This window comes from Homalodisca vitripennis, chromosome 5 (genome assembly GCF_021130785.1).
Source record: "Homalodisca vitripennis isolate AUS2020 chromosome 5, UT_GWSS_2.1, whole genome shotgun sequence".
Classification (NCBI taxonomy): domain Eukaryota; kingdom Metazoa; phylum Arthropoda; class Insecta; order Hemiptera; family Cicadellidae; genus Homalodisca; species Homalodisca vitripennis.
This window is the reverse complement of record NC_060211.1, coordinates 170,329,662-170,338,196: the sequence shown is the minus strand read 5'-3', so window position 1 is coordinate 170,338,196 and position 8,535 is coordinate 170,329,662.

Here is an 8,535-nt window from a genome sequence, read left to right as displayed (position 1 = left end):
TCACTTTATCAACCCAAATACCAGTTTCTGATAGAGATATTACTCCCCTTCAGATGACAATACCACCGTTGTAAGTCTCAACGAAGCCAAACCATATTATCATGGTTTTTGACGACATAGAATATAATATAAAACTCTTTATTGCAGGAATGTACAAACATTTTCTTTCAAATGAAATAAAACAAATAATATATGGCTAAAACAATTCATAAATATACAATAATTAATACTAAAATATGTACTATAAATCTGTAAATTCTCGCAAAAGGTAGCCCTTACAGGCATGAAGTCCAATTATAAGGGAACCCTACGCTAAGGTTTACCTCCCCGGTAAAACGACAATTAAATAAAATTCTTATATTACGTTGAAAGAACGACTTAAAAAAAAAATTAATCTCTATGTAAAAGAGTCTGTCAAACTCTGTCATTTATATGGGAAATCCCATATAAATGACATGTTCTACTTGCGGTGTTGTAAGTACGCTTCCGACTTCTTCTACACTAACCAATATTGAATCCCCCCAAAAAGTGTTCGATATAACTCGTAGAGTAGTAAAAGCTTTTACATCAATGGGGAAGGGTCACAGGGCCTTAGATATCTTTTGCATGACCTCGAATATGAAGCCCATGAACTTCAAGACTTTTTATTCTCATAAAAGTCTTACACCAGTCTTTTAAGCAAAAAGTGAACCAATCGCTTATCAGCGCTAGAAATGAAGTAAAGAAATGTTATGGAGAAATTGACAACCCAAGTAACATCATAGACATAACTGTCAGTTGTGATGGTACTTGGCAAAAAAGGGGATTTACCTCCAAGTACAGTATTGGTTGTTGTATAGAGGTACAATCATAGACTTTGAAGTACTCTCTAAGTTTTGCAACCAATGCGAGAAAATGAAGCGAGAAACTAAAAATTGCCCTGACACTTTCCAAAACTGGTACGAAGTACATAAACCAACATGTAACCAAAACTATGTCGGATCTTCACCAGGCGTGGAGGTGGAGGCTGCGCATCGACTCTTTTCTCGGTCAGAATCCTTTGGTTTACGCTATACCACCCTCGTATCAGATGGCGACGCCAAAACATTTGTTACCTTGAATGGCATATTACAGAAACAATATAAAAAAATGCTGGTGATATATCAAAGATGAAGCAGGGAATATTTGCTACACTAAGCCATTGCAAGTCCACTGATACAAATCCACAGCATCACAACTGTCCTCAGGGAAAGGAATCCTGGTGTTTTTCTGCGAGTCATTGCTGAATCACACAAAGATCGAATCAAAACCCCATTATCAGAAGCAACAGCAGCTAAAATGGTACCATTATATATGACTATCCTCAGAAACCCGACTGACCAGATGTCTGCCATGTAGAACTCAAAATGCTAATGAGGCATTGCATAATGTCATATGGTCTAAATGTTCGAAGAACGTGTACGCCTAAAAAATAAAACTTGAAACAGGCCTATTTGAGGCCATTAGTGTCTATAATACAGGATACCTAAACATGTGTTCCAATTATCAAAAAACATTTGGCATCAAATTAGGAAAATTTAGTTCTTTGATTGCCAAAAGGTTGGACAAATCCCGTATTCGACTATCATCGGCCAGAAAAAAAGAAAAAAACATCACCTACAGGAAAAAATTAAAGCAAGTTCAGAAGAGGAGAGGATTCAAGAAAAAGAAGGACAGATGTATGGAGCTGGAGAGTTTTGAGGCATGTAATTTATGTGTTTGTTTTTTTGTTCTAAAATAATGTTACTTTCCACTCTAAGCAAAAAAAACATGATTTCTTATGTAAGCTTAAATGAAACATTATTTTCAGTATAAAGTAGGCCTATGGTAAGAAAGTATTGTTGTTAGTGCTAATGGTAGAAAATTATTGTTTATTGAATTAAATTTATATAGGTTAGTTTATGTTTATTTTCTTCAGTTTGTTTCTTTAAAAAAACTAACAAAACTTTAAATGTCATTTTCCAAAAATCACATTTTACAGCGTTTTGTAAAGGATACATTTGAATAACTCGGGTAATAATCAAGATGTAAAGCTGAAATTTTAAATGTTCTTGATAATATGAAGCAACTTTTTGGGTATAATTAAGTGTCTAGCATTAGTATATTTTAAAATAAAAATTTTTTTATAATGTGTGCTGATACAAATTTTTAAAAAGGTGTTTGGTCAAATATTAGTCGAGTTATATCAATATTAAAAAAGTGTTACATTTTGCTGAATAAATGTTATGTGGAGTTTCTGAACCCAATCAGTGTTAAAAAATACTAAAAGTCTTCTTTCAACAAAAACTAAAAAAATGATATGTCTGAATCTAGAATCCCCATATGAAAAACAAGGCTTGTGACCTTCTCCTTACATCCAAACGATGGAACTAAAACATCTCCAAGAGATCTACGTATCTGACTGAGTAAATAGGATAAATACGGAATCCAAATACCTTAAAATACAAAGTTCTTAAAAAACGTTTCTGAACTCTTTCAATCATTTCAATATACAAAGCTGAATGTGGAGACCAGACAATACTTGCAAACTCAAGTTTTGATCTAACTAATGACTTGTAAAGAGTTAGAAAAGTATGTTGATATTGACACAAACTGCAAGTTCGAGTTATAAATCCAAGTGTGCTGAGGGACCTACTGACCGTATTGACAATATGCTCATTAAACTGCAAATCTGATATATAACGCGAAGGCATAAGCCCATGCTGACGACTGCTGATATATTGTTTCATATGAAAGGATACATGATCAAAAATTATTAGTTCAAACACTTTAGCTGGAGTACATAAAATAGCTACAGGTCTATAATTGGGGATTTCAAATCGGTTACCCTTCTTTAATATTGGAGTTATTTTAGTGTTCTTCCAACAATCCGGAAAACACTTGTTAGCTAAACACAGGTTAAAAATATGAGAGAGCGGTTTCTCAACAAATTCTGACCAACCTTTGATAATGTAATTGGGAATCAAATCAGGCCCGTATGAACGCTTAGACAGAAGTTTTCGAATCGCGGCAGAAACCTCGCTAACAGAAATGGAACGTAAATTAAAATTATTAACTCCATTCATGACAGGAAATTTATTAATCATGCCTGGATCCAAGAACTCCCCGCGGTCGTACACCGAACTGGAATATCGAGCAAACCCAGTCGCTGCGCTCAAACCATCATCAAACGTTTCATTTTCCCAGACAAACCGCTGACCCACAGAATTTATTTTGGAAATTTTTTTTGAATTAATGAAACTCCAAAACTTTTTAGGGTCATTCAACAGTGATTCTTGTGATTTAACTTCATAATTATCATAAGACTGTTTAACCATACGCTTGAGTGTTGATCTACACTGACGAAACTTCTTTAAATGAACTGGATTTTTTTAATCTCTTAAATAAATTTCTAAATCGAGCACACCTTTTATGTCAACCGTGTTTCTCATGAATACCAACCTTCAACATGTACACAACTGGTGTCAGGGAGAGGGACTGAAAGTAAATCCCTCTAAGACAGTAGTTGTACCATTCACTAGAAAAAAGAACCTAGAGTCTCTTTCTAGGCTGAAACTCGCATCAACTCAGCTGGAGTGGTCAAAGACAGTCAAATATTTAGGACTGACTCTAGACCATAAGCTTACGTGGAATGATCATCTTAATAATATCCTGCACAAAGCAAAGTGGGCGCTCATGACGTCCAGGAGACTTGCAGGAATCTCATGGGGCGTAAAACCCCATATAGCACTATGGCTTTACAAAGCAGTTGTAAGGCCTCAAATCACTTATGGTTCATTAGTCTGGTGGACAAAGGTGAATCAGGTAACTGCCAAAGCCAAGCTTGAAAGCTTACAAAGGCTTGGCACAATCTTTGTAACCAGAGCATTCAGGAGCAGTCCCTCAGCGACCCTCGAGGTGGCTTTAGGACTTCTACCTCTTGATGTCCATATAAAAGCTGAAGCGCGTAAGTCAGCTTATCGGCTGATGGTTGCTGGCTTGTGGAGGAATGGCGCGTCTAACGCGAGCCATGGCGCCATCACTGAAGCTGTAAACCCAAGCGCTATTCTCGAAATGGTCTCCGACACAATGAGAACGGAGTTCGTATTCAATAAGCCATTCTCTGTTGACTTCTACTCCAGAGATGAGTGGAAATCGCAAGATAACATCCCAACAATAAGAAAGAGCTTTGTCTGGTACACGGATGGCTCGCTTATTAAGGGTAGAACTGGATATGGAGTGTTTAGTCAATCCCCTAGAACTGCCCTTAGCGGCAGTTTGGGTCGGAACTGCTCCATATTTCAAGCCGAAATCTATGGTATCCTAGCCTGTGCCAACCTAGGCCTCACCAGAAGGTACCAGGGAATGAACATCTGTATAATGTCAGACAGTCAGGCAGCTCTTAAAGCTCTTGACTCCAACAGCATTTCATCCAGCCTTGTGTGGGAGTGCTTTAACACTCTCTGCAAGCTTGGATCACGCAACTGTGTGCGTCTTGGTTGGGTACCGGGCCACACAGGCATAGGTGGCAACGAATGTGCCGACAGGCTTGCTAAAAGCGGAGCAAGCATGCCATACACCGGTCCAGAACCGAGTTGTGGTATAAGCAAGTCAGCCGCTTACCAAAGTATAAACAAATGGTCCAGGAAGACACACCGCTTGCGGTGGCAGAGTCACCAAGGACAAGCACTCGGCAAAAGACTGCTTGCCGATTCTAGCTCCGGATTCACCAGATGGCTGATGGGGCTGGGCAGGGATCGGGTTAAGCAAGTGATTGCCTTGATCACTGGACACGGCCACTTCAGGAAACACCTAAACACTCTAGGTTTACGAAATGAGGACTCGGAGTGTAGACTCTGCAATAAGTCTGAAGAGACTGCAAAACACATAATACTGGACTGTGAGAGACTGGGAGCAAGGAGAAGGGCTCTTTTCGGTGATAAACAACCAGGCGACGAACCAGATGCTAGTATCGGGGAAAAGCTTCTTAGCCTAATTAAGGGCACGAAGATAGGCTTACCCCTCTAACATCAAAGGGGCACACAATAAGCTCAGGTTGACGTGTGAGGATCTATGAATCCACCCCAATATCCCAAAGGAAAAAAAAAACCGTGTTTCTACGCGAAGATTGTTGCACATCGCAGAGCTCCTTCTTAACTTGCTCTAGCTCACATTGTAGCTGAGAATTCTCCACCTTGAGATTATCGATCACGTCAAGGCATTTGTCAACATCTTCTCGTTGGGCGTTAATTAAAACCTTTCCTTCGTCTATCTTGTCATGTGTAGAATCGATCGACTTTCCCATGGATTTTGATTCCTCACGAAATTCACGCATTTCCTTACCAAGGCTTTCCAGTTGACTACTCAATGAACTCAAAATGTCACTGTCACTCATTGATCTAGTCTTAACTGTTGAGGGTTTTTCCGGGGGAGGCATGATGCCCTTTGCTCGGCGATAAGACAGACCGATTGACCTTGAACTGCCCAACTCCGCCCGTCGCTGCTGCAAAAAACTTGAAAGTGCAACTGAACACTTGCAAAAAACTACACTCTCCTTAGACAAAACTTCATGACACTTTAAAACTAACGTAACAACATGTATATCTAACACTATGCCAAGTTACACAATCATCCGCTAAAGATAAACCACTTAAAACAAGGCGAACAAGCGGAGCCGAAACCAACGCAGTATAGTCTGAACTCATCGTCTCGTTATCTCTCGAACTCATGCTTTACAATATAGTGTTTGTAAAGCATGACAACATCCGCGTTTATTTCACTTTGGGCCGTTACAACAATATCGATGTTTTCTATCTTGTTCAAACATACAGTAGAATTTCGAAACAGCTGATACGGGACAATGCAAATTTCGGATGACACGAAAGCATTGTTTTACATGTATTACGAATGTACGCGTATACACTTGATTCGAACATAATTAATTTTAACGCATATTCAGGTAGCCTAGCGGAGTCCAAAGGTAAGTTTTACAAGTTGTGTGGGTATGAGTACATTATTCACTCGCCTTTTAATTCTTTGAGCTTGAATTATTCTACTTGTACTTTCAGTATCTGCAAGAATTTCTTCATCAAATACTGCACCTTTAGAGTAAATTGTTACAGAGGGTACAAACACATTACATTTTGACAGATATTGGGAGTCGACTATATTATTGCCTCATATGTTTTACATTCAACCGGTAGATTTTTTACCAATCCGATCAATGTAATGAATGTCAGAGTAATTAATTAATTATTTTACCTATACAAATCTCTTAATTAATTAAACATTTAATTTTTATTTCAGGTGGATTGTGATGACATTTCTTGTCATTTTTATTAAGGTGTAAGTGACCTGTATCTCGTTTCGTTTGTTTTGATTTATTTCAGTGTTTGTGTCAGTACTATAATCATGATCTAAAATTGTTTCTACGGGTTTTTGTGTCATATTCTGCCACAAGGACATCGCCTGCTAGACCCTATAACATGTTGGGCCCGGCCTGAGCAGATTTAAGTTGAAGACCACTTATTGCTTAATTGAATTGTTATAAAATAAAATGAAAAGAAAAGGAAATCAAAGTTGTTTTTTAATCTTAGAATAGAAACAGACTCAGGAAGATTTTTACATCTTATCTTACTCACTCAGACAGTTTAGTTGGAACAAAATTGAATGTTACAAATTTCTATAAGACACATTAAAATGCAATCCATGATAAGTGACGCTTCTACATCAAAGTACGAAATGTAGTTATTTTGTAATAAGTTCCAATTTTTATCATATTATCAGCTCTTAATTATCTGGTTATTTAATCTTTAGTTATGAAATTATCTTAATACTTGAGTATCTGTCACTATATAAATATATACACACACACGAATTTATCATATCAACTATTATTTTTATCAAATGTTTAACTACGCAGTGCTTGGTTAGTAAAATGGAGCTGAACTTAACATTCTAGGTAGTTCATGGGTATCTAATGTCGAAACGATGTAAAGAATTCGTTTTGGGCTTCATCGTCACCGTCTCTTTTGGATCTTTTCAGACATCCATTGATTCCGATTCCAGGAGTCAAGTCTGTCACAGTGTCACAGTGTTAGACGACTTCAGCCGCTGCGCTGAGTGGAAGATGAAATGGAACTGAACTATATAAACATTCATACTAACAGAATTTGAAAAATATATTCAGAATATCCAAAGACATGTAGAATTGAAGAGACAGATGTTTGAATAAAGGACAAATTAATGTTTACATTTCTTAACCAGTACGGGTTTTCAGGGTTTCGTTTGGCATTTAAATCTAACTTAATCTTTTAAATGTTGCATTTCCTCCATTAGGAGCGAGAGGTTTTTCTCTTTATTACTTACATTTATTTGATTTGGTTTACGTGAAACCATCTGGACAGTTGTGGATTTGGGTTGAGTTGCTTGCAACAGATATGTTTACGTTGTATCTGTCGTTTTGGACTGAGATGTAGTTTTAGGTACACTAGATTTTAGTTTAAAAAGTATGTAATTAAATATTTGGTAGAAATAAAAAATATAGGACTATAACATTTATTAGAGTTATACTTCTTTTGAAAATAATAGAATGTTTCAATATATTATTTATTATTCAATGTATTCAAGAGAATATAGTAATGTATAGTTGAATGGAATAAAAAAGATAAATTACAAGCAACAATGAAAAGATCAAGTTTAGTAAACATATTGTTAGCTGATGATGATATTGTTAGCACACATGACTCAAAGTCAGTTATGATTGTAAACATTTGAATGCTTATAGGGTTATAAGTTAATCCTCCTCCAACAGGTCTCTTGATAAAGCTTGAACATGTTGAATTACTCTTATCTAGGGTTTATCTGGGTAGAATAATTACTTACGTGTTCTATTATACATTATTTAGACTAACCGCTATCTTGTATCCAGCACGATATTGTGGAATGGCATATTTACAATAGCTGAAGAAACCAAAAACAGAGGGACCGTAGGCTAACACAACTAATCTAATTTGGTTTCTGATAATTTGAGGAAATAAACATACCTAAGACAGTTGCAATTGGAATCGCAAGCAATGTACCAGATACAAAATGCAATTTTTGGTAGCGAATGGGCAGCGGATCCATTTTCTTTTACAGATATGAGGTATTATACCGATTTAAAATTCTAAAGCTGATATACGTAATTCTTCGATTGAACCAAGACAATTAGATGATACAGAGATGATAAAATATTTGAAGGCTAGGAGATAAACCGATTACGTTTACTGTTATTAAGGAATTAAATTCAATCATACAACTTATTTTTGTGATGGGATGTTTGTGCTTATGCCAAGCCTAACTATCTGATTCTCATTAAAATATGTAACTAAAATTGTACCTACTTCCAAAACTTTTACCTAATTTCAAAATTACTAGTACCTAGTTTCAAAATTATACAGGTCTATCGTATCACATCGTGACGTAACTTATTTAATTAAGAAAGCCATGGACACCAAATTCAGGATTCCTCCACACTAGTTAAAAGTTACAGAAATC